Below are 27937 nucleotides of genomic sequence, written 5' to 3'. Positions count from 1 at the left end.
TACCCTATCTATCCCATCTATCTATCAGCACTTATCTATGTATCTAGTCTATTAGTCTATTTGTCCACTCATCTATTCTTCTATTCACATACTACTCCCTTGGCTGTCAGGATCCAACTGGGTTGTTGGGGAGAGAACATCCCCTTTAAGTCAGAAAACCTTGGGTGTTCTCAGGCGTGTCACAATGGGCATGACACAATGAGGTCTCCATGGAGAAGGTAAGCAAAGCAAATGCTCATCAGATGAGGGTAGTGCTCACCTGGTATGTGGGTTTTTTTCTTTTTAAAAATTGTTTGAGGAAAGCTTTTTATTTACAAAACATATGAAGGGGTAAGTTTTTAACACTGACCCTTGCAAAACCTTCTCTTCCAACTTTTCCCCTCCTTCCTTCCACCTCTTCCCCTAGATGACAGGGAAGATGACAGGGGATTCACATGTTAAATATATGAAAATATATGCTTAATCCAATGTATGTAAAAATATTTATACAATTATCTTGCTTATGCATAGATTGTCTTCCTAGTTCTTTTTGTTGACATCATTTTCCCCAATAGAATATAAACTTTGCGGGCAAGACCATTTTGTTTTTACCTTTATGTCTCCAGGGTCTAGTGAAATATACGACCCCTAGTGAGTATGTAATATATGTTTGCTCCTTGTTTAATTGAGCTTTGCTGATTGAGTAGTCTAAGGAAGATGGATGAGGTGGGCTACCAGATGAATGATATGGTCACAAAGGACACAGGGACCAGAAACTGGGGACATGAGTAGAAGCACCAGCGGGAAAGGGAGCCAAGCCCACATATTGCTCTTGGGATGGAGCCTAGGGTTTGGCTGCAAAGCAGAAGGAGCTAGGGCCACGGTTAAGACCCCAGACCGCTTCATCCGGTACCTTTCATCATGTAGAATTTGGAAAACACCCCATTGAACGCTGCAGATCTAGAATCCCCTTGTTAATTAGGCCAGGGTTGTCTGTACAAGACAAGATCTGTTTCAATCTCGCCTCTATTTTGCTGACCTGTTGCCTCAGTTTCTTTAACTGAGAGAGTGGATATTAGCACCTACCTCCCAGTGATGTTCAGGAGAGAATATGTGTAAAGTGCTTAGCACAGTGCTTGGTACATAGGAGTTTAATAAATGCTTGTTTCCTTAATAAATATTGGTAAATCGGAAGTGATTCGAAGTGGAAAAATGGCAGAGCTACCAAGGAAAAACTCCAACAGTTCTTGCCCTCAAGAAGGTGGTTTTCTGTAGATGAGACCCTCCAAGCCCAAGCCCAGAAGTGGAAAGCCCAAGATGGAGGATGAGAAGGTGCTGTCAGAGAGCAATCCAGACCTCCTCCTCTTCCACCCCCTGGGAGGATTCCCAAGGCCAAGCTAAGGACTAGCTCTGGAAGCCGGCTTGACTGGCTTGTCCAGGGTCTTCTGGGGCCCTTCAGCCAATTAAGGCTGCATCCTGCTTGGGAGTTAGTTTGGTTTCATTTTCTTGCCAGAGCCTGTACATCAATTCCCAAGAGGTATTGTTCCAGCTTTATCAATCAGTGCAAACATCTTTTGTGGCTAACCTGACCTTTGCCACTATCTATGGAATCAAATCAGACGGGGTTTTCCCATCTCCAATCTTGCCGTCTCCAGAGCACCCATTTGCTTTTCTAGCACTCTTACTATCCCCCTTCTTCATCCAGGGGATTTAGGTTCCCAGCTTCTGAAGAAAGGTTAGATTTTCAGAAACCGAAGTTTGACATTTCAGTCATATAGATTATAATGAGCACAAGTCAGGCAGAAGAAACTTCAAAGGGGGAATGGGGGGCTCTAGCACAAGCCTGTGGGGACACCAATTATTTTCTGGCTCAGCCTTCCCCTAGAGCTGAGGGGAAGCACCTGGATGCAAATCTCTAAGCCAGTCCCTTGTCATTCTGAATTGCCCTTCTGGTGTAGAATGGCTGCTCTGCTCCTCCAGGAAGATCCAAAAGACTTCAGCAGGGCCAGTTCCGAGCTTCTCTGGAACTTCTCTGGCTAGAACACAACAGCCCTGCTGCTTGTTAACCCCCACTACCTCTTTGCTCCCAGATTTTCAGACGGTCCCCAGCCTCTGATGGCAAAGGGCCTGCTTACAGTTTTTTCACAATCTCAAAGAAGAACAAATCTGCCTCCCTCTCTTATTCCCAAACCCAGATAGGATAGCCAGCTTTACCCATCAGCAGTATGAGCTAGCTGCAAATAAGGGAAAAATGTTGTTTACCCAATAAGTTTGCCAACAAGTATTTCTTTAGGATTAACCAGCTGGCAAATATAATCATCAGATAGTAAAGAAGAAACTGGGAAATATCACTAATCATGTGGGAGCTGAAAGAATGACAACTTGAAACTTTTGGAAACAGAAAAAAAAACATTTTTTATTTTTAAAAACACATCAAACTCAGAAACATCATCTCTCCCCTTCCCCCCACCAGTACAATAAACTCCAAAGTATAGATATCAAAACTCCCCAACAATCAAACTCAGAAACATCCTCTCTCCCCTTCCCCCCACCAGTGCAATAAACTCCAAAGTATAGATCAAAACTCCCCAACAACAATCTAAATCCCGTTTCAAGTAGATTTCCAAAGACATGTTTTCAATATCGCCAGAATCTGGTCACTCTGGCTTCAGTATCTCCTTTGCTTCAGTATTGGCTTATAGGTTGCCTGAAAAGATAAAATGTGAAAGCATAAGTGAAAGATATGTGTCCATTTGATATACTGGAAAAACCATCCACGAACTGCAATATTTTTGGGGGGGGTTGTATGTATATTTTAATCCAGCTATTCATTCTCTTCTGCCTATAAATCTCTTTTCTACTTCTAAATCCCTTTTTTTAATCTAAATATCTCTTTTCTACCTATAAATGGCTTTTCTTCCTATAGAGCTGTTTGCTACCTATAAATCACTTTTCTTCCTATAAATCACTTTTCTACCTATAAACTTTTCTACTATAAATCTATCTTTTCACTTATCTATCCATCATTATCTTTTTAACTATGCATTAAGTGTATCTATTCAATCTATTTGTTTATCTTCTCTATCTGATCCATCCATCACCAGGAATCTATGTATCTAGTCTACCAGTCTATTAGTCCACTCATCCATTCTTCTATTCACATACTACTCCCTTTGCTGTCAGGATCCAACTGGGTTGTTGGGAAGAGAACATCACCTTTAAGTCAGAAAACTTTGGGTGTTCTCCGGCATGTCACAATGAGCATCACACAATGAGGTCTCCATGGCCAAGGTAAGCAAGTCAACTGCTCATCTGATGAGGATTGTGCTCAGGCTTTATGCGCAAGTCTTCTTTTAACAATATTTTTTAGGAAACCTCTTTATTTAGAAAACATATGGACTTCCGGACAAAGGAGTAGTGGCAGTAGTAGGAGGTGGAGGCGTAGAAGAAGTAGGAGTATTATGAGTAGTAACAGTAATAGGAAGAGGAATAAAAGTAGTGATAGAAGTAGTAAAAAGAGTAGTAATGATAAAAGTAATAGTAATGGTAGTAGTATTAATAATAATAGGAGTAGGAATAATAGTAGTAGAAGAAGTAGTAATAGCAACAGTAATAATGATAGGAATAGGAGTGACACTAGTAGGAGTAGGAGTAGGAGTAGCAGTACTAGTAGGAGTAATAGAAATAGTAAAAGTGGTAGTAGAAATAATAGTAGTAGTGGTAGTAAAAGGAGTATTAATAGTAATAGGAGCAATGATAGCACTAGTAGCAGGAGGAAGAGATCTAGAAGGAATAATAACAATAATAAGAGTGGCAGTAATTGTAGTAGTTGGTGGAAGAGTAATAGTAGTAATCGTAGGAGTAATACTAATAGGAGTAAGAAGAGGAGTAATAGTAGAAATAGTAGTAATAATAATAGGGGTAAGAGTACAAGTAATAATGGTAGTAGTAAGAGAATTATCTGACCTTTACACAGTGCTTCACCATCTCCCGAATTCTATAGATCATCTCCTCAAATGCTACCCCTAAGGCTCAGACCAAGTCTTGTGGGAACAGCCAGACTCTCCCATCCTTGGGCCAGGGAGATGCATGTCCTGTTATTTCGGGTTCGGTACCTGTGTTCCAGGCTTCAGGGAAGAAACGAGATCTTTCAACATTTTGGCTTCTGATATTGTCACCCCACCAACCACAAAGAGGATCTGGAGTGGATGGTCACCGGGATGAGGGCGGCCCACCTCTAACAGTCACCACAACAAGGATGGGGTCAGCCCTCAGAAGGGAATGCCAGGTTAATGTTGCTACAAATGAACTATATAAAATCCAAGAGAAAATATATGACTCATTAATGATCAAATACAGATCTTACATTAGGACACAATGTTGCTAGATTTTCACTGTGGAATCACAATTTTAGAACTGGAAATGTAGTTTCCTAGTGGTCATGGAGCTCAACTATCTCATTTAACATGTGAGGAAACTGAGGCTCAGGGAGTTTAAAGTGATAATATAAAGTCATGAAAGTAAGAAATAAACAGCAGAGCAAAATACCACTTGTTTAATGTTACTTTATTACAGTGTCTTTCCCCTACCCCATCCCACCACTTTTTTTTTTTAAGAGTAAATATGTTTAGTTATAGGTTAGAAGATTGGAGTATGGAAATATACACACACATATATGGACACCCATACACCCATATATAATGAACACTTAGAGGTAACACGATAGTATTAACAGGATCTGTTTGAATCTTGTCTCTGCCACTTACAACTTGTATGCGCTTGAACAATATATTAACTATACTAAACCTCCTTGTGTCTCAGTGACTTTCTTTGTAAAATATGGAAGTAGAAACCCTGAAATATTGCTGCCAGCTCAAAATCCACGATGCTGTGACTCTACTTGAAAACAAATAGTTCTCAGAGGCTTATCCTCTGTGGAGCAAACATGATTGTATCATTCCCAATTTACAGAGGAGGAAATTGAGGCAAACACAGATTAAGTGACTTGCCCAGAGTCCTACAGCTGGTGTTTGAAATCAGTTGCTGATTCAAGGGAGGTCCAACAGTGTTATCCACTGAACCAGCCAGCTGCCTATAATTTTAGAAAAAGTCTTCATCTATATGTAATTGAATTTAACAAGCATTTATGAAACCTCTAATATGAGCAAGTCATCTTTTTTCTGGGAACCAGCCATAGGATGAGGAAAAAGAAAATAGTTTCCGAACTAAAAGAATTTGCTTTTGTTTGTTTGTTTGCTTTTAAGTGTAGGCTCTCTATTTCCCAGATTATTTGTACTTCTAGTTTATATATAGGGCTAGTCAGCAACCAGGCCCTACCTTGATCTCCTATTAACACTGACTGCAGGAGGGAAGCTGCAGGTACATTATCTCTATGTAGATGCTTTACCTTCATGAACAGGTTAAATCCCGTTTTAAGTCGATCCCGAGGCTTAAGATGCGTTCAATATCGCCAGCATCTGGTCACAACTGGTTCAGTATCTCCTCTGCTTCAGCAGTGGCTTATAGGATGCCTGAAAAGGTAAAATGTTACAGCATAAGTGAAAGATATGTGTCCAATTGATCTACTAGAATAACCATCCACAAAATGCAATTTTGGGGGGGCGTGGGGGAAGAGGGGAAGAAAGAGAAGTCAACAATTTCCCAAGCCAGATAGAAAGCAACCATTTTAGCTTCTATAATATTGAAGAATAAAATATAATAGTTTAATACTGACGTGAAGGCAGTCTCAATCTATGACAGCAGCCCTTGGTATCATGCTGATGAGGGCCCAAATGGATCTCTCTCTCCAGTAATTTATTTACTGATTTACCTAACCCTCCATTGACTCCTTCATTATCTATGTATAATTTAAGGCAGCTATTCATTCTCTTCTGCCTATAAATCTCTTTTCTACCTATAAATCTCGTTTCTTCTCCTAAATCACTTTTTTAACTATATATATCTCTTTTCTACCTATGTATCGCTTTTTTCATATAAATCTCTTTTCTAACTATAAATCACTTTTTTTCCTATAAATATCTTTGATAGCTATAAACTTTTCTACTATAAATCTATCTTTTCACTTATCTACCCATCATTATCTATTTAACTATGCATCAAGTGTATCTATTGAATCTATTTGTTTACCCTATCTATCCCATCTATCTATCAGCACTTATCTATGTATCTAGTCTATTAGTCTATTTGTCCACTCATCTATTCTTCTATTCACATACTACCCCCTTGGCTGTCAGGATCCAACTGGGTTGTTGGGGAGAGAACATCCCCTTTAAGTCAGAAAACCTTGGGTGTTCTCAGGCGTGTCACAATGGGCATGACACAATGAGGTCTCCATGGAGAAGGTAAGCAAAGCAAATGCTCATCAGATGAGGGTAGTGCTCACTTGGTATTGTTAGGATTACTAGGTGAGAACTCACGTTGTCTGGACAGTGACAAGGTGAGAATTCAGGTTGTCTGGACAATTACAAGGTGAGAACTCAGGTTTACTTGATAGAAGGAGCAAACTCATTGGCTGAAGTGGTTCTTCCCTGAAGCCCTTGCATTATCCCACGCCCATTCTCTGGGAGGATAAAGGAGGCAACAGTGGGCCTGGAAAGTCAGTCTGCCTGGAGAAGGATAAGAGCTGCAGGTGATTCAGAGCCAGGATTCAAGGAGAAGACTCTGCACTACATCTGGCTTGATGCAGCTCTCTGCAGGAAGGGAAGTCACTTCTCTGGACAAGAGTTAACAGCAACTCCCTGGAGACAACAGTTCACTACAGGAAGAAGAATCTGTCTGAGAGATTTGAGTAGACACAGCAGATCTCTTCCCAGAGAGCGATCCAGCAGCTTCTGGAGACGACAGCACGCTACATTTGGCGTCCACACGTGGGGCAAGGACTTTTGCTTATCCTGACAAGAGGAGCTAGACCAGACCTTCGCAATTTGGCGCCCGAACAGGGACAGACACGGTCCTGATTCCAGTGGAAAAGCCTCCCATCCAGATCTCAGTCTCTCTGAGCCAGAACTGTGAGTAACGAGGAAACTTTGTTAAAGATTAAGTGAGCGTGCTAATAGATAAATAAGGAACTTAACTTGTTAAGGGCTAAACCAGGAATCTCTTATAGCTGAAATGGGGCAGATGTTAGCTATATTCAATCCCTGGACCTCAGCCGACTCATCCCCAGCCCCAGAAGCAACCTCAGCTCCACCCCCATTCAGGAGTGGTACTATAGAGAGTATAATCAAGATAATTGAGGAGCAGAGTTTACTTGTAACATGGGTACAGATTGCTAAACTCTTGGCTGCATTAAGACGCACATCCCCTTGGTTCTTAGAGGAAGAAAAGATAGATGTAGATAAATGGAAGCTAGTGGGATTTGAAATGAAAGAATTTTATGCAAAAAATGGGCCTCGTTCAATTTCTGCAGAAGTATTTTATATCTACAACATAGTTCAATTAACCTTAAACTATCAAGCAAGTTGTTGGAGAAGGAAAAGTTTTAAAAAGGAACAGAGGAGGAAGTGTGAGGAAAAAAGGAAAGATCAAGATCTTGCCTTAGAGCAAGAGGATTTAAATGAGGAATTATGGTATGATTCTCTTGAAGAAGCTTCAACCCTGCCTAGAGAACAGATTATTGGCAGGCCCACATCCACCCCACCTTCAGAGGTGGAGGAAGAAGGAGGGGAAGAGGCAGAAACACAAACAGAATTGCCTGTGAAGCAGCCTAAGCCTATGACAAGATTAGAAAAAGCATTGGTTAAAGCTAAGAGAGAAGGACAGGATATAAGTGATTTTATACATGCATATCCTGTGATTGAAAATATTGACTCTGTAGGTCAAAAAAGGAGAAGATATGCACCTTTAGATTTGAATAAAATTAAAGATTTGAAAAAAGGTTGTACCCTTTATGGGGCTACATCAGCTTATGTTAAAATGTTACTAGATGGTTTGTCTTATGAAGTCCTAACCCCAAATGATTGGAAATCCATAGCAAGGACATGCCTGGAACCTGGAGAAAATTTATTATGGCTTGTGGAATTTCATGAATTATGTAAAATTCAAGACAGATGCAATTTGGAAATAGGAGTTAACACACAATTCACTTTTGAGCACTTGGCTGGTGAAGGTTGTTATGGAGAGAATTCAGAACAGATTAATTATACCATGACAATATATGAGCAAATTGCTAAGGCTGCAATAAAAGCTTGGGGTGTCCTTCCTGGACAGAAAGATCGTGGAGAGGCTTTCACTAAAATACAGCAAGGTCCCAATGAACCTTTTGCAGATTTTGTGGGACATTTGCAAACTGCTGTCAAAAGAACTATTGGAGAAAATTCAGCTACAGAAATAATGACCAGACATCTGGCTAAGGAAAATGCCAATGAGATTTGCAAAAGAATTATATGGGGATTAGACAAAGATGCTCCTTTAGAGGAGATCATAAGACGCTGTGCTACAGTGGGAACAAATGCTTTTTACACCCGGACAATGATGAACGTGGAAAGACAGGGTCCCTCCTGGCAAGGGCCTTCTAGAGAAACTCGGCGATGTTTTCAATGTGGAAAAATTGGGCATCTAAGAGCTCAGTGTAGATATGGAGATACAGTGAGAAGACAGGGTGAGAGAAGACCTAAAACTCCATGTCCAAAATGTCACAAGGGCCTCCACTGGGCCTCCGAATGTAGATTGACACAGGGAAATGACAGGTGGGGCCCAGCTTCAGCCCCCGAAGTGGGGCATGATGGCAACCGAGGTTACATCCAGAGAATTTTAAGACATGATCAATCAGCCAAAAGGCAATCAGATGGAAGAAAGGGATTGAAATTAGGAAAAATAGAGTTGTGTGCAGGAGAGACTACCGAGATACTCCCTGGAGAAGTGAAATCTGTTCCTGTTGAGCCTATGGATCCTTTGCCTCCAGGCACAGTAGGCTTGACCATTTCACCTTCTGAGAGTGCCTACAAAACAGTGTCCATCCATACACTGATGTGGGAAACTGGAGAACGTGTATCTAATATCCCAGTCACTAACACAGGCAGACAACGTGTGATTTATCAACCAGGAGAAGTAGTAGCATCAGGCATATTGTTACGTACCCCTAATAAGCAACCTCGTGATAGTCGCCTAGATTTTGACTCCAATGAACAAAATCCAGGAATATATTGGACAGCAGCTGTGACAGCTGACCGACCTATGCTTACTATTTATATAAACGGAATACCATTTGAAGGATCGGTAGACACGGGTGCAGATCGTACAGTTATTAGAGGTGCCAATTGGCCCGGTCACTGGCCAAAGATTAAAGCAGACATGTCTGCTATATGTCTGGGGTGGGAGGATCAATAGCCCCAGAAGTTAGTGCTAGGCCTTTGAGATAGGTATTTGAAGGAGAAACAGGAGCTTTTACTCCTTTTGTGGTTGAAAAAATCCCCATCAATCTGTGGGGAAGAGACATTTTACAGCAGATAGGATTACAAATAAGCACTTCAGCTTTTTAGGCAGGGCTGCTGTTGAAGGCCTACCTGCACTTTCACCAGTTCCTATTCAGTGGAAGACTGATTCACCAGTGTGGGTAGAACAGTGGCCCTTAAGAAGTGATAAAATTCAGGCCTTATTAGACATAGTGCAAGAACAACTTGACCAAGGACACTTGCGGCCTTCTCTAAGTCCTTGGAATTCCCCAGTATTTGTGGTGAAAAAGAAATCTGGAAAATGGAGGATGTTAACTGATCTAAGAAGAGTAAATGAACAGATGGAAACTATGGGAACTCTTCAGCCTGGACTTCCATCTCCTACTCAGTTGCCAAGAGAATGGCCTCTATGGGTTATAGACATTAAGGATTGTTTCTATTCTATCCCTCTAGATAAGGAGGGTATGAAAAGATGTGCTTTTTCAGTGCCTAGTGTTAATTTGGCTGAGCCTTATAAAAGATATGAATGGACAGTTTTGCCACAGGGAATGAAAAACAGCCCTACTATGTGCCAAATGTATGTTGCTGCTGCTCTTGCTCCAGTAAGAAAAGCCTTTCCAAAAGTAATATTGTTACATTATATGGATGATATTTTGGGATGTGTACCTGAGGAACAAATGTTAGAAGCATGTCTACAAAGGACCATGGAAACATTAAAGTACTACAAACTGCATATAGCTACAGAAAAAATTCAAAGACAGGCTCCTTTTCAATATTTAGGATATCAAGTATATCCTAAGACACTCACAGTACAAAAGCTTTCTTTAAGAACAGAGAAGTTGAACACCTTAAATGACTTTCAAAAATCAATAGGAGATATCCAATGGATGCGTCCAGTGTTAGGCTTAACTACCAATCAACTACAACCTCTATATGACATTTTAAGGGGAGACAGTGCTTTAAATTCACCACGCCAGCTTACAAAAGAAGCACAAAATGTGGTTGAAAGAGTCACTCAAAAACCCTTGGAAATATCAGTTTTTGCTACAAAAGAGGCACCCACAGCAGTCCTTCATCAAGGAGACAGAGTGATTGAGTGGATGAACCTCCCAGCACAACCAGAACAAAGCCTTACACCTTACCCAGTGCTTGTGGCTAGGATTTTATTAAAGGCTATTAAGAGAGTAACACAATTATCTGGAATAAGTCCTGAAAAAATATACACATTCTATACTAACGCACAAATTAATGTATGCTGTGAGACCATCCCAGAATGGCAAATTTTATTGGCCACCGCTCCAAATTTTGCACATGGATCTCCATTAAAGATTACCCGGCTACTACATAATTGGCGATGGATCTTTGAAGAAAAGGTTTCCAAGGTTCCTCTTAAAGGACCAACAATCTTTACAGACGCCTCCAAAGAAAATATTTGTGCTGTATACTCTCATGATTTAACCATAAAGAGAGTAATCAGGACTCCTTTTCAATCCACTCAACAGAATGAATTATTTGCTATCATGCTAGCTCTTACTTATTACCCAGGAGACGTAAATATAATTACTGATTCAGCTTATTCTGTAGGTGTAGTACAAAGAATTGCCACAGCCCAAATAAAATTTGCAGCCTCTAATATTTATCAGCTCTTTAAGGAACTTCAAGAGCAAGTGAGAAAACATCCAGGCAAGATTTATATCTTGCATGTCCACTCACATAGTGGACTTCCAGGTCCCATTTTTGTTGGAAATTCAAAGGCAGATAGCCTTCTAACGATGTTAGCCAGTAGTCCTTTATTTCAGGAAGCACAAGAATCTCATTCTAAATATCATCAGGCTGCTCGAGCTTTACGTTTACAATTTGGAATCACAAGAGAGGAAGCTAGGAGCATAGTAAAAAGCTGTACAGCTTGTCTTCCTTGCCATGCTCCTACACTCCCTCCAGTGAAGAATCCTCGTGGTTTGAGACCCAATGAAATCTGGCAAATGGATGTGACCCATTATAAATCTTTTGGTCGTCTATCTTTTATCCATGTCGTGGTAGACACCTTTTCAGGATTCACATTTGCAGTGCCAGCAGCAAAAGAGACAGCCCGAGTGGTCACTGAATTCCTTATACAAGCATTTGCAATTATGGGTGTGCCACAAGCAATAAAAACAGACAATGGACCTGCATATACGTCCAAACATTTTACACACTTTTGTGCACAGTATAAGATTTTACATACCACGGGCATACCCTTTAATCCTCAAGGGCAGGCAAGAGTAGAGAGAAGAAACAGAGATATTAAGACACTCCTCCAAAAACAAAAGAAAGGGGGAGCCACAGGTAACCCTAGAGAACTTCTAAATTTAGTTCTCTATACCATTAATTTTCTAATTTTTGACAAAGATGCACTGGCTGCGGCAGACAGGTTTTATAACCCACCAGAAGGGCAGTGTCCAGTGCGAGCAGCTCCACTGTCCTTAGATAATCGCCAGGTGATGTGGAGAGATCCAGAAAGTGGTGAATGGAAGGGACCAGGTAGGTTAACTGCCTGGGGGAGAGGGTTTGCTTGTATTTCTTCAGCAGGAGAAGGAATCAGATGGGTGCCAACGAGTCATATTCGCCTTGTCCATCAGAGAGAGACAGAAAAAGAGAAAGACCTCAAAATAAAGGAGAAGATCTAAGAAACATCTTACACCGAAAGAGCATGGCTAATAAAAAGACTGTTAAAGAAGTTTAAAACCAGCAGGAATCATTGGACTTCCTCACACAAGATGAGACTAATGGACAATGGATTTATGGACATTTATAAATTTTCAATTTATGATTATTTGATTATGTTATATACTTCTAGCATGTGTTATGTTACTATGTTACTATGTGCTTATGTAATTTATGTAATTATCTGTAATACTTCCCATATTGATGGCTTTAGGTTTCAAGGTCATGACTGTCCTATGTTCTAAATCAAAAGAAAGGGGGAGATATTAGGATTACTAGGTGAGAACTCACGTTGTCTGGACAGTGACAAGGTGAGAATTCAGGTTGTCTAGACAATTACAAGGTGAGAACTCAGGATGCCTTGATAGAAGGAGCAAGCTCATTGGCTAAAGTGGTTCTTCCCAGAAGCCCTTGCATTATGCCACGCCCTTTCTCTGGGAGGATAAAAGAGGCAACAGTAGGCCTGGAAAGTCAGTCTGCCTGGAGAAGGATGAGAGCTGGAAGAGATTCAGAGCCAGGATTCAAGGAGAAGACTCTGCACTAAGTCTGGCTTGATGCAGCTCTCTGCAGGAAGGGGAGTCACTTCTCTGGACAAGAGTTAACAGCAACTACCTGGAGACAACAGTTCACTACAGGAAGAAGAATCTGTCTGAGAGATGTGAGTAGACACAGCAGATCTCTTCCCAGAGAGTGATCCAGCAGCTTCTGGAGACGACAACACGCTACATGGTATTATGGAGTTTTTTCTTTTAAAAAATTATTTGAGGAAAGCTTTTTATTTACAAAACATATGAAGGGGTAAGTTTTTAACACTGACCTTTGCAAAACCTTCTCTTCCAACTTTTCCCCTCTTTCCTTCCACCTCTTCCCCTAGATGACAGGTAATTACATGTTAAATATGTGAAAATATATGCTTAATCCAATGTATGTAAAAATATTTGTACAATTATCTTGCTTATGCATAGATTATCTTCCTAGTTCTTTTTGTTGACATCATTTTCCCCAATAGAATATAAACTTTGCGGGCAAGACCATTTTGTTTTTACCTTTATGTCTCCAGGGTCTAGTGAAATATATGACCCCTAGTAAGTATGTAATGTATGTTTGCTCCTTGTTTAATTGAGCTTTGCTGATTGAGTAGTCTAAGGAAGATGGATGAGGTGAGCTACCAGATGAATGATATGGTCACAAAAGACACAGGGACCAGAAACTGGGGACATGAATAGAAGCGCCAGCGGGAAAGGGAGCCAAGCCCACATATTGCTCTTGGGATGGAGCCTAGGGTTTGGCTGCAAAGCAGAAGGAGCTAGGGCCACGGTTAAGGCCCCAGACCGCTTCATCAGGTACCTTTCATCATGTAGAATTTGGAAAACACCCCATTGAACGCTGCAGATCTAGAATCCCCTTGTTAATTAGGCCAGGGTTGTCTGTACAAGACAAGATCTGTTTCAATCTCGCCTCTATTTTGCTGACCTGTTGCCTCAGTTAGCACCTACCTCCCAGTGATGTTAAGGAGAGAATATGTGTAAAGTGCTTAGCACAGTGCTTAGTACAAAAGAGTTTAATAAATGCTTGTTTCCTTAATAAATATTGGTAAATCGGAAGTGATTCGAAGTGGAAAAATGGCAGAGCTACCAAGGAAAAACTCCAACAGTTCTTGCCCTCAAGAAGGTGGTTTTCTGTAGATGAGACCCTCCAAGCCCAAGCCCAGAAGTGGAAAGCCCAAGATGGAGGATGAGAAGGTGCTGTCAGAGAGCAATCCAGACCTCCTCCTCTTCCACCCCCTGGGAGGATTCCCAAGGCCAAGCTAAGGACTAGCTCTGGAAGCCGGCTTGACTGGCTTGTCCAGGGTCTTCTGGGGTCCTTCAGCCAATTAAGGCTGCATCCTGCTTGGGAGTTAGTTTGGTTTCATTTTCTTGCCAGGGCCTGTACATCAATTCCCAAGAGGTATTGTTCCAGCTTTATCAATCAGTGCAAACATCCTTTGTGGCTAACCTGACGTTTGCCACTATCTATGGAATCAAATCAGATGGGGTTTTCCCATCTCCAATCTTGCTGTCTCCAGAGCACCCATTTGCTTTTCTAGCACTCTTACTATCCCTCTTCTTCATCCAGGGGATTTAGGTTCCCAGCTTCTGTAGAAAGGTTATTTTCAGAAACAGAAGTTTGACATTTCACTCATATAGATTATAATGAGCACAAGTCAGGCAGAAGAAACTTCTAAGGGGGAATGGGGGGCTCTAGCACAAGCCTGTGGGGACACCAATTATTTTCTGGCTCAGCCTTCCCCTAGAGCTGAGGGGAAGCACCTGGATGCAAATCTCTAAGCCAGTCCCTTGTCATTCTGAATTGCCCTCCTGGTGGAGAATGGCTGCTCTGCTCCTCCAGGAAGATCCAAAAGACTTCAGCAGGGCCAGTTCCGAGCTTCTCTGGAACTTCTCTGGCTAGAACACAACAGCCCTGCTGCTTGTTAACCCTCACTACCTCTTTGTTCCCAGACTTTCAGATGGTCCCCAGCCTCTGATGGCAAAGGTCCTACTTACAGTTTTTTCACAATCTCAAAGAAGAACAAATCTGCCTGCCTCTCTTATTCCCAAACCCAGATAGGATAGCCAGCTTAGCCCATAGCTTTACCCATCAGCAGTATGGGCTAGCTGGAAATAAGGGAAAAAGGTAGTTTACCCAATAAGTTTGCCAAGAAGTATTTCTTTAGGATTAACGAGCTGGCAAATGTAATCACCAGATAGTACAGAAGAAACTGGGAAATATCACTAATCATGTGGGAGCTGAAAGAATGACAACTTGACACTTTTGGAAACAGAAAAAAAAAAAAAAAAAACCTTTTTTTATTTTTAAAACCACATCAAACTCAGAAACATCATCTCTCCCCTTCTGCCCACCAGTACAATAAACTCCAAAGTATAGATATCAAAACTCCCCAACAATCAAACTCAGAAACATCATCTCTTCCCTTCCCCCCACCAGTGCAATAAACTCCAAAGTGTAGATCAAAACTCCCCAACAACAATCTAAATCCCATTTTAAGTAGATCGTAGCAATATCGCCAGAATCTGGTCACTCTGACTTCAGTATATCCTTTGCTTCAGTATTGGCTTATAGGTTGCCTGAAAAGGTAAAATGTTACAGCATAAGTGAAAGATATGTGTCCATTTCATATACTGGAAAAACCATCCACAAACTGCAATATTTTGGGGGGGGGTGTATGTATATTTTAATCCAGCTATTCATTCTCTTCTGCCTATAAATCTCTTTTCTACTTCTAAATCCCTTTTTTTAATCTAAAAATTTCTTTTCTACCTATAAATCACTTTTCTACCTATAAACTTTTCTACTATAAATCTATCTTTTCACTTATCTATCCATCATTATCTTTTTAACTATGCATTAAGTGTATCTATTCAATCTATTTGTTTATCTTCTCTATCCCATCCATCCATCACCAATAATCTATGTATCTAGTCTATCAGTCTATTAGTCCACTCATCCATTCTTCTATTCACGTACTACTTCCTTTGCTGTCAGGATCCAACTGGGTGGTTGGGGAGAGAACATCACCTTTAAGTCAGAAAACCTTGGGTGTTCTCAGGCGTGTCACAATGGGCATGACACAATGAGGTCTCCATGGCCAAGGTAAGCAAGTCAACTGCTCATCTGATGAGGATTGTGCTCAGGCTTTATGCGGAAGTTTTCTTTTAACAATATTTTTTAGGAAACCTCTTTATGTAGAAAACATATGAAGGGGCAAGTTTACAACACTGAGCCTTGCGAAACCTCATGTTCCAACATTCCCCCTCCTTCCTTCCACCTCCTTCCCTAAATGACCAGTCATTACATGTTATATATGTGAAAATATAGGATAAATCCAATGTATATGAAAATATTTATGCAATTATCTTGCTTATGCAATGATTTTCTTCCTACTTTTTTTTTGTTGACATCATTTTCCGCAATAATATATAAACTTTGAGGGCAAGACCATTTTGTTTTTATCTTTATGTCTCCAGGGTCTAGTGTAATATCTGACCCCTAGTAAGTATATGTAATATATGTTTGCTCCTTGTTTAATTGTGCTTTGCTTATTGAGTAGTCTAAGGCCTGATGGATGAGGTGGACTACCAAAGAATGATACAGTCACAAAAGACACAGGGACCAGAATCTGGGGACATGAGTAGAAGCAGCCAGCGGGAAAGGGAGCTAAGCCCACATATTGCTCTTGGGATGGAGCCTAGGGCCAAGTTTATGTCCCCGGACCTCTTCATCAGGTACCTTTCATCTTGGACAATTTGAACACTGCAGATCTTGGATCCTTTTGTTAATTAGGCCAGGGTTGTCTGTACAAGACACATCCAATCTTAGGCCAAGGTTATCATGTTAGATCCATAGGATAGTAAGTCTGGAAGAGGTCACGAGCAACATGCCCTGAGAACAACATCTGCTTAATACACCAATAAATCTAATGTTGCAACAACTGGGGGAAGAGATTGAAGCTCACATTAAACAGAAGCATTTGCTTTGAGAAATTGTAGGGTAAAGACCCTTTTCAATGAAATAAAACGATGTGTTCCAATCGTCAAGCAGCCGAGTTCCCTGAATAAATCCAACCAATTTAAATCCAAGGCTAGGAACAGGCCAGGATGTCTGCTAAACTTTGCATGTATCCCAATTGGATCCTCCTCTCAAACCTGGAAGTGGAGGTATTCTTTTTTTCCCCCTTTCAAAAATGAGCTAGCTGGGCCCCCTCTCCCTTGGTGACAAGGCCAGTGAGCCTGAGGCCACATCTGGCTTCAGGCCTGGGATCTGTCTGCTGCACTGGGCATTTGATGAATGCTTGGTGACTAAAACCCAAGAACATTACCATTGCCTCACTGGCTCAGACCTCCAACTTACCCCTCCCCTCAGTAACCTGTCTCTGCCCCGTGAAGCCCAAGAGTGTGCCATGAACACTGGAGCGGCTACATCTCCTGGTAAGCAATGCACAATGAAGGAAAAGCACTCAGCGCCTTCCCATGCTAGTATCCCGGCAGCCGGGGAGCTCCTTCTCTGATCAGTGAGCATGGGTAAGATTTAGAGCCTTCCAGGTTGAGGAAGGGGCTCTAAGCTGTTTGCAGATACCCTCCTTAAAGGGTGCCAGAGTGACTCCCTACAATTATTGACCATTCTTCTCTGCTTCATGATTGTCCTGAGTAATGGAATTTTTGAGTTTGCAGACTAAGAGGGATTAGAGCTTGGTGCTGTGGGATGCAAGGCCTCCCTTTGTTTGTCTGTGTGTGCCTTACATCCCAGGGAGTGCATTCGGTGGATCTATGAGAAATTATTCTGTCTGTATTAATAAATACACCCAGGCTTTTAAAGAAGTAATTGGCAACAGAGAAGCAACAAGTGCCTCTGGCATGGCATTGCCCACAGAAATAGAACTGGTTCTTCACCAGCTCCAAGGTGGAGGCTGATAGTTCTGTATGGGTTCCTCACAGAACCACAGTTCAAGTAACCAAGGAGTAGGCCTGGGGAGACTCAGCCAGGTCTATTCCTCCTTCAGTTTCCCAAGGAATTCAGAGCAACTTCAGCTTGGAACAGAGTGTCCTCATAAAGAATGGAGACATTTCCAGGAGTGGAGAGAGGGGGAAAATTCCAAGTTCCTAGTGCACAGGTTCTCAACCTGGGATATATCACGTTTATTTTCAAAACTAATTTTAATAATGAATGTCGAAAACTGTCTTTACCTGTATTTGGAAAAAATAAAATACTATTGAGAAAAAAACATTTTAAAACAGTATTTCAGTAATCGTGATTCCCTCGTTATCCTGTTCCTTTGTTTTAAGCATTTAAAAACGTCTATTCCTAGAAGAGGCATTCAGCAGTAAGTCAAAAAAGTCCATGATCCAAAAAAGTTAAGAAAGAAAAGATGATTAAAAGAAGTCAGGACTCGACTTTAGACTCTGTCTACTACTGTGTGCCTGTAGTTGTCTGTATTTGAAACAAAAATTGTTAGTCTTAAAAATGAAAAGGGAGAACTCACCCCTAATGAAGAGGAAATTAGAACAATAGTTAGGAGCTACTTTGCCCAACTTTACGGCAATAAATTCGATAACTTAAATGAAGTGGAAGAATACCTTCAAAAATAAGCTTGCCCAGACTAACAGAGGAAGAAGGAAATAGTCTGAATAGTCCCATTTCAGAAAAAGCAATAGAAGAAGCTATTAACCAACTCCCTAAGAAAAAATAATCCCCAGCACCAGATGGATTTACATGTGAATTCTACCAAAAATTTAAAAAACAACTCCAATGTTATAGAAACTATTTGAAAAAATAGGGATTGAAGGAGTCCTACCAAATTCCTTTTATGACACAGACATGGTACTGATACCTAAACCAGGTAGGCTGAAAACAGAGAAACAAAATTATAGACCAATCTCCCTAATGATGCTAAAATCTTAAATAAAATATTATCCAAAAGACTACAGAAAACCCTCCCCAGGATGATAAACTATGGCCAAGTGGGATTTATACCAGGAATGCAGGGCTGGTTCAATATTAGGAACACTATTTGTATAATCAACTATATCAATAACCAAATTAACAAAAACCATATGATCATCTCAATAGATGAAGAAAAAGCATTTCATAAAATCCAACATCCATTCCTACTACAAACCTTTGAGAGTACAGGAATAAATGGACTATTCCTTAAAATCATGATTATATATTTAAAACTGTCAGTAAACATCATATGTAATGGTGATACACTGGAACCTTTCCCAGTAAGATAAGGAGTGAAACAACGGTTGCTCACTATCACCATTACTATTCCATATTGTATTAGAAATGCTAGCCTGGGCAATAAGAGCCCAGAGAGATTCCAGGAATTAGAGTAGCTAATGAGGAAATCAAACTATCACTCTTTGCAGATGACATGATGGTATACTTAGAGAACCCCTAAGACTCTGCTAAAAAGCTATTAGAATTAATTCAGAACTTTAGCAAAGTTTCAAGATACAAAATAAATCCACCTAAATCCTCAGCATTTTTACATATTACCAACACAATCCAACAGCAAGAGATACAAAGAGAAATTCCATTCCAAACAAATGTTGAGAGTATAAAGTATTTGGGAATCCATCTACCAAAGAATAGTCAGGAATTATATGAGAAAAATTACAAAACACTTGCCACAAAAATGAAGTCAGATTTAAATAATTGGAAAGACATTCAGTGCTCTTGGATAAGCAGAGCGAATATTATCAAGATGACAATACTCTCTAAATTAATCTATTTATTTAGTGCTACACCAATCAGAAACTATTTTAATGACCTAGAAAAAATAACAACAACATTCATAGGAAAGAACAAAAGGTTGAGAATTGCAAGGGAAGTAATGAGAAAAAAAAAATAATCAAATGAAGGTAGCCTAGCTGTACCTGATCTAAAGTATATTATAAAGCAGCAGTCACCAAAACCATTGGGTGTTGGCTAATAAATAGACTAGTTGATCAGTGGAATAGGTTAGCTTCACAGGGCAAGATATTGAATAAAAATAGCAATCTAGTTTTTGACAAACCCAAAGATCCCAGATTTTGGAATACGTATTCATTATTTGACAGAAACTGCTGGGAAAACTGGAAATTATTATGGTAGAAACTAGGCATGGACCCACACTTAACAGCAAATAGGGAGAAAAGATCAAAATGGGTCCATGAGTTAGGAATAAAGAATGAGATCATAAATAAATTAGAGGAACAAAGGATAGTTTATCTCTCAGACTTGTGGAGGAAATATAACTTGCGCAGATTAACAGAGGAAGAAGTAAGAAGTCTAAATAGTCCCATTTCGGAAAAAGAAATAGAACAATTTATCAACCAACACCCTAAGAAAAAATCCTCAGGAAGAGATGGATTGACATATGAATTCTACCAAACATTTAAAGAACAACTAACTCTAATACTATATAAACTATTTGAAAAAAAAATGAATTGAAGGAGGCCTACCAAATTCCTTTTATGCCCCAGACATGGTACTGATACCTAAAACCAGGTAGATTGTAAACAGAGAAAGAAAACTAAAGACCATTTTCCTTCTTGAATATTGATGCTAAAATCTTAAATAAGATATTAGCAAAAAGACTTCAGAGAATCATCCCCAGGATAATACACTACGATCAAGCAGGATTTATACCAGCAGTGCTGGGTTGGTTTAATATTGGGAAAACTATTAGTATAATTGTCCATATTAATAATCAAATTACTAAAAACCATATGATCTTCTCAATAGATGCAGAAAAAGCATTTGATCAAATCCAACATCCATTCCTACAAAAAAAGACTTGAGAGTATAGGAATAAATGAACTATTCCTTAAAATGATAAGGAACCTATATTTAAAACCGTCAGCAAATATCTTAGGAACTTTTCCCTGTAAGATAAGGAGTGAAACAAGGTTTCCCACTATCACCATTACTATTCAATATAGTACTACAAACGCTAGCCTCGGCAAAAAGAGCCGAGAAAGAGATTCAAAAATTAAGAGTAGGAAATGAGGAAATAAAACTATCAATCTTTGCAGATGACATTATGGTATACTTAGAGAACCCCAAAGACTCTGCTAAAAAAGCTATTATAAACAATTCAGAACTTTAGCAAAATTGCAGGATACAAAATAAATCCACAGAAATCCTCAGCATTTTTATACATTAGCAACACAATCCAACAGCAAGAGACACAAAGAGAAATTCCATTCAAAATAACTGTCGATAGTACAAAATATTTGGGAATATATCTAACAAAGGAAAGTCAGGAGCAAAATTACGAAACACTTGCCAGAAAAATGAAGTCAGATTTAAATAATTAGAAAGACGTTCAATGCTTTTGGATAGGCCGAGAGAATATAATGAAGATGACAATACTCCCTAAACTAATCTATTTATTCAGTGCTATACCAATCTGACTCCCAAGGAACTTTTTTAAAGACCTAGAAAAAATAACAGAATTCATATGGAACAACAGAAGTTCAAGAATTTCAAGGTAAGTAATGAAAAAAAAAAGGAAGGTGGTCTAGCTGTCTAGCTGTACCTGATATAGAACTATATTATAAAGCAACAGTCACCAAAACCATTTGGTATTGCTTAAGAAATAGACTAGTTGTTCAGTGGAGTAGCATAGGTTCACAGGGCAAGATAGTGAATAAAAATAGCAATCTAGTGTTTGACAAACCCAGAGATCCCAACTTTTGGCATAAGAATTCATTATTTGACAAAAACTGCTGGAAAAACTGGAAATTAGTATGGGAGAAACTAGGCATGGACCCACACTTAAGATCAAAATGGGTCCATGATTTAGGCATAAAGAACGAGGTCATAAATAAATTAGAGGAACATAGGATAGTTTACATCTCAGACTTGTGGAGGAGGAAGGATTATGTGACCAAAGGAGACCTAGAGATCATTATTGATCACAAAATAGAAAATTTAGGTTACATCAAATTAAAAAGTTATCACAGGGGGGGGAAAACTAATGCCAGGAAGATTAGAAGGGAAGTAACCAATTGGGAAAACATTTTTACAGTTAAAGGTTCTGAGAAAGGCCTCACTTCCAAGATATAGAGAGAATTGATGCTAATTTATAAGAAAACAAGCCATTCTCAAATTGAAAAAGGGTGAAAGGATATGGACAATTTTCAGATGATGAAATTAAAACTATTTCCACTCACAAGTTCCAAATCACAAGTGTGAGATACCACTACACACCTGTCACATTCGTTAAGATGACAGGAAAAAACAATGATGAATGTTGGAGGGGCTGTGAGAAAATTGGGAAAATGATGCCTTGCTGGTGGAGTTGTGAAAGAATCCAACCATTCTGCAGAGCAATCTGGAATTATGCCCCAAAAGTTATCAAAATCTGCCAATCCGTTGACCTAGCAGTGCTACTACGGGGCTTATATCCCAAAGAAATCCTAAAGAAGGGAAAATGACTTGTATGTGCCAAAATGTTTGTGGCAGCACTTTTTGTAGTGGCTAGAAACTGGACAATGAACGGATGTCCATCAATTGGAGAATGGTTGGGTAAATTATGGTATAAGAATGTTATGCAATATTCTTGTTCTGTAAGAAATGACCAACAGGAGGAAAACAGAGAGGCTTGGAGAGACTTACATCAACTGATGCTGAGTCAAACGAGCAGAACTAGGAGATCATTATACACTTCAACAATGATACTGTATGAGGTTGTGTTCGAATGGAAGTGGATATCTTCAACATAGACAATAGCTAATACAAGTCCACTTGATCAATGATGGAGAGAATCAGCTACACCCAGAACCTGAACACTGGGATATGTAAAGTGAGAGCATTTTGTTTGTTTGCTTTTTATTTTTCTTCACAGATTATTTTTACCTTCCGAATACAATTCTTCCTTTGCAATAACAACAACAATAAAATTTGGTTCTGCACATATATATTGTACCAAGAATATACTATAAGATATTTAAATATGTATGGCAATGCCTGCCCTCTATGGGAGGGCCTAGTGGGGAAGTACGGGAATAATTCAGAACAGAAAGGAGTACAAGGGATAATGTTGTAAAGAAAAATATGCCAGTGTACTGTCAAAAAAAATGTGCTATAATCAAAAATCAATAAAAAATAATGATAACTTGCTGGCATTTGTACTATTTTATAATTATAATCTCATTTGACTCTCACAACAACTTAGGCAATAGAGATTATGGTAAACAACGTTTCACTATTGAGCAAACTGAGAGCAGATGTAAAATGACTTGTTTAAGGTCAAAATATATAGTAAGTTTTGGAAGAAAAATTGGAACTCTAAGTCTTCCTGCCTTGAAGCCCCTGCCCTCTATCAGCTGTACAATCTCACTTTCACCCTTTCTGGTGTTGTAATAGTTAAGTTGTCGGCTCCCTTCTAGGAGAAGAAATTGGTCATGGCACTAGAAAAATTTAACAGTACTCACAGTAGGAGTAATAATAGTAATAGAAGTAAGAGTAGCAATAGTAGTAGTAGTAGTAGTAGTAGTAGTAGTAGTAGTAGTAGTAGTAGTAGTAGTGGTAGTGCTAGTAGTAATTATAGTAATAGTAGGGACCAAGGAGTAGTTTTAGTAGTAGGAGGTGGAGGAGTAGAAGAAGTAGGAGTAGTATGAGTAGTAACAGGAATAGGAGTAGGAATAATAGTAGTAGAAGTAGTAGTAATAGCAACAGTAATGATGATAGGAATAGGAGTTACACTATAGTAGGAGTAGGAGTAGGAGTAGGAGGAGGAGTAGTAGTAGTAATAGTAATAATAAAAGTGGTAGTAGAAATAATAGTAGTAGTGGTAGTAAAAGGAGTATTAATAGGAATAGGAGCAATGATAGTACTAGTAGCAGGAGGAAGAGATCTACAAGGAATAATAACAGTAATAAGAGTGGCAGTAATTGTAGTAGTTGGTGGAAGAGTAATAGTAGTAATCATAGGAGTAATACTAATAGGAGTAGGAAGAGGAGTAATAGTAGAAATAGTAGTAATAATAATAGGGGTAAGAGTACAAGTAATAATAGTAGTAGTAAGAGAATTATCTGACCTTTACACAGTGCTTCACCATCTCCCGAATTCTATAGATCATCTCCTCAAATGCTACCCCTAAGGCTCAGACCAAGTCTTGTGGGAACAGCCAGACTCTCCCATCCTTGGGCCAGGGAGATGCATGTCCTGTTATTTCGGGTTCGGTACCTGTGTTCCAGGCTTCAGGGAAGAAACGAGATCTTTCAACATTTTGGCTTCTGATATCGTCACCCCACCAACCACAAAGAGGATCTGGAGTGGATGGTCACCGGGATGAGGGCGGCCCACCTCTAACAGTCACCACAACAAGGATGGGGTCAGCCCTCAGAAGGGAATGCCAGGTTAATGTTGCTACAAATGAACTATATAAAATCCAAGAGAAAATATATGACTCATTAATGATCAAATACAGATCTTACATTAGGACACAATGTTGCTAGATTTTCACTGTGGAATCACAATTTTAGAACTGGAAATGTAGTTTCCTAGTGGTCATGGAGCTCAACTATCTCATTTAACATGTGAGGAAACTGAGGCTCAGGGAGTTTAAAGTGATAATATAAAGTCATGAAAGTAAGAAATAAACAGAAGAGCAAAATACCACTTGTTTAATGTTACTTTATTACAGTGTCTTTCCCCTACCCCATCCCACCACTTTTTTTTTTTTTAAGAGTAAATATGTTTAGTTATAGGTTAGAAGATTGGAGTATGGAAATATACACACACATATATGGACACCCATACACCCATATATAATGAACACTTAGAGGTAACACGATAGTATTAACAGGATCTGTTTGAATCTTGTCTCTGCCACTTACAACTTGTATGCGCTTGAACAATATATTAACTATACTAAACCTCCTTGTGTCTCAGTGACTTTCTTTGTAAAATATGGAAGTAGAAACCCTGAAATATTGCTGCCAGCTCAAAATCCACGATGCTGTGACTCTACTTGAAAACAAATAGTTCTCAGAGGCTTATCCTCTGTGGAGCAAACATGATTGTATCATTCCCAATTTACAGAGGAGGAAATTGAGGCAAACACAGATTAAGTGACTTGCCCAGAGTCCTACAGCTGGTGTTTGAAATCAGTTGCTGATTCAAGGGAGGTCCAACAGTGTTATCCACTGAACCAGCCAGCTGCCTATAATTTTAGAAAAAGTCTTCATCTATATGTAATTGAATTTAACAAGCATTTATGAAACCTCTAATATGAGCAAGTCATCTTTTTTCTGGGAACCAGCCATAGGATGAGGAAAAAGAAAATAGTTTCCGAACTAAAAGAATTTGCTTTTGTTTGTTTGTTTGCTTTTAAGTGTAGGCTCTCTATTTCCCAGATTATTTGTACTTCTAGTATATATATATAGGGCTAGTCAGCAACCAGGCCCTACCTTGATCTCCTATTAACACTGACTGCAGGAGGGAAGCTGCAGGTACATTATCTCTATGTAGATGCTTTACCTTCATGAACAGGTTAAATCCCGTTTTAAGTCGATCCCGAGGCTTAAGATGCGTTCAATATCGCCAGCATCTGGTCACAACTGGTTCAGTATCTCCTCTGCTTCAGCAGTGGCTTATAGGATGCCTGAAAAGGTAAAATGTTACAGCATAAGTGAAAGATATGTGTCCAATTGATCTACTAGAATAACCATCCACAAAATGCAATTTTGGGGGGGCGTGGGGGAAGAGGGGAAGAAAGAGAAGTCAACAATTTCCCAAGCCAGATAGAAAGCAACCATTTTAGCTTCTATAATATTGAAGAATAAAATATAATAGTTTAATACTGACGTGAAGGCAGTCTCAATCTATGACAGCAGCCCTTGGTATCATGCTGATGAGGGCCCAAATGGATCTCTCTCTCCAGTAATTTATTTACTGATTTACCTAACCCTCCATTGACTCCTTCATTATCTATGTATAATTTAAGGCAGCTATTCATTCTCTTCTGCCTATAAATCTCTTTTCTACCTATAAATCTCGTTTCTTCTCCTAAATCACTTTTTTAACTATATATATATCTCTTTTCTACCTATGTATCGCTTTTTTCATATAAATCCCTTTTCTAACTATAAATCACTTTTTTTCCTATAAATATCTTTTCTACCTATAAACTTTTCTACTATAAATCTATCTTTTCACTTATCTACCCATCATTATCTATTTAACTATGCATCAAGTGTATCTATTGAATCTATTTGTTTACCCTATCTATCCCATCTATCTATCAGCACTTATCTATGTATCTAGTCTATTAGTCTATTTGTCCACTCATCTATTCTTCTATTCACATACTACTCCCTTGGCTGTCAGGATCCAACTGGGTTGTTGGGGAGAGAACATCCCCTTTAAGTCAGAAAACCTTGGGTGTTCTCAGGCGTGTCACAATGGGCATGACACAATGAGGTCTCCATGGAGAAGGTAAGCAAAGCAAATGCTCATCAGATGAGGGTAGTGCTCACCTGGTATGTGGGTTTTTTTTCTTTTTAAAAATTGTTTGAGGAAAGCTTTTTATTTACAAAACATATGAAGGGGTAAGTTTTTAACACTGACCCTTGCAAAACCTTCTCTTCCAACTTTTCCCCTCCTTCCTTCCACCTCTTCCCCTAGATGACAGGGAAGATGACAGGGGATTCACATGTTAAATATATGAAAATATATGCTTAATCCAATGTATGTAAAAATATTTATACAATTATCTTGCTTATGCATAGATTGTCTTCCTAGTTCTTTTTGTTGACATCATTTTCCCCAATAGAATATAAACTTTGCGGGCAAGACCATTTTGTTTTTACCTTTATGTCTCCAGGGTCTAGTGAAATATACGACCCCTAGTAAGTATGTAATATATGTTTGCTCCTTGTTTAATTGAGCTTTGCTGATTGAGTAGTCTAAGGAAGATGGATGAGGTGGGCTACCAGATGAATGATATGGTCACAAAGGACACAGGGACCAGAAACTGGGGACATGAGTAGAAGCACCAGCGGGAAAGGGAGCCAAGCCCACATATTGCTCTTGGGATGGAGCCTAGGGTTTGGCTGCAAAGCAGAAGGAGCTAGGGCCACGGTTAAGACCCCAGACCGCTTCATCCGGTACCTTTCATCATGTAGAATTTGGAAAACACCCCATTGAACGCTGCAGATCTAGAATCCCCTTGTTAATTAGGCCAGGGTTGTCTGTACAAGACAAGATCTGTTTCAATCTCGCCTCTATTTTGCTGACCTGTTGCCTCAGTTTCTTTAACTGAGAGAGTGGATATTAGCACCTACCTCCCAGTGATGTTCAGGAGAGAATATGTGTAAAGTGCTTAGCACAGTGCTTGGTACATAGGAGTTTAATAAATGCTTGTTTCCTTAATAAATATTGGTAAATCGGAAGTGATTCGAAGTGGAAAAATGGCAGAGCTGCCACGGAAAAGCTCCAACAGTTCTTGCCCTCAAGAAGGTGGTTTTCTGTAGATGAGACCCTCCAAGCCCAAGCCCAGAAGTGGAAAGCCCAAGATGGAGGATGAGAAGGTGCTGTCAGAGAGCAATCCAGACCTCCTCCTCTTCCACCCCCTGGGAGGATTCCCAAGGCCAAGCTAAGGACTAGCTCTGGAAGCCGGCTTGACTGGCTTGTCCAGGGTCTTCTGGGGCCCTTCAGCCAATTAAGGCTGCATCCTGCTTGGGAGTTAGTTTGGTTTCATTTTCTTGCCAGAGCCTGTACATCAATTCCCAAGAGGTATTGTTCCAGCTTTATCAATCAGTGCAAACATCTTTTGTGGCTAACCTGACCTTTGCCACTATCTATGGAATCAAATCAGACGGGGTTTTCCCATCTCCAATCTTGCCGTCTCCAGAGCACCCATTTGCTTTTCTAGCACTCTTACTATCCCCCTTCTTCATCCAGGGGATTTAGGTTCCCAGCTTCTGAAGAAAGGTTAGATTTTCAGAAACAGAAGTTTGACATTTCAGTCATATAGATTATAATGAGCACAAGTCAGGCAGAAGAAACTTCAAAGGGGGAATGGGGGGCTCTAGCACAAGCCTGTGGGGACACCAATTATTTTCTGGCTCAGCCTTCCCCTAGAGCTGAGGGGAAGCACCTGGATGCAAATCTCTAAGCCAGTCCCTTGTCATTCTGAATTGCCCTCCTGGTGTAGAATGGCTGCTCTGCTCCTCCAGGAAGATCCAGAAGACTTCAGCAGGGCCAGTTCCAAGCTTCTCTGGAACTTCTCTGGCTAGAACACAACAGCCCTGCTGCTTGTTAACCCCCACTACCTCTTTGCTCCCAGA

The 27937-nt window shown here is 39.8% G+C and overlaps 2 long non-coding RNA genes across 2 annotated transcripts; one reads left to right on the top strand and one right to left on the bottom strand.

The window, feature by feature from the left end:
• Positions 1 to 220: 220 nt before the first annotated feature.
• LOC141547921 (uncharacterized) lies at positions 221 to 4524 on the top strand. The gene is made up of 3 exons (XR_012483696.1): positions 221 to 262; positions 3163 to 3270; positions 3983 to 4524. It is a non-coding gene; the product is annotated as an uncharacterized LOC141547921 (long non-coding RNA).
• Positions 2369 to 25985, bottom strand: LOC141547925 (uncharacterized). The gene is made up of 4 exons (XR_012483701.1): positions 25455 to 25985; positions 5387 to 5510; positions 3946 to 4106; positions 2369 to 2686 (listed from the first exon to the last, which is right to left on the bottom strand). It is a non-coding gene; the product is annotated as an uncharacterized LOC141547925 (long non-coding RNA).
• Between the last annotated feature and the right edge of the window lie 1952 nt (positions 25986 to 27937).

This window comes from Sminthopsis crassicaudata, chromosome 6, assembly GCF_048593235.1.
Source record: "Sminthopsis crassicaudata isolate SCR6 chromosome 6, ASM4859323v1, whole genome shotgun sequence".
In the NCBI taxonomy this organism is placed as follows: Eukaryota; Metazoa; Chordata; class Mammalia; order Dasyuromorphia; family Dasyuridae; genus Sminthopsis; species Sminthopsis crassicaudata.
Note: the sequence above shows the minus strand (reverse complement) of the source record. Positions and strands in the feature narration are given on the sequence as shown.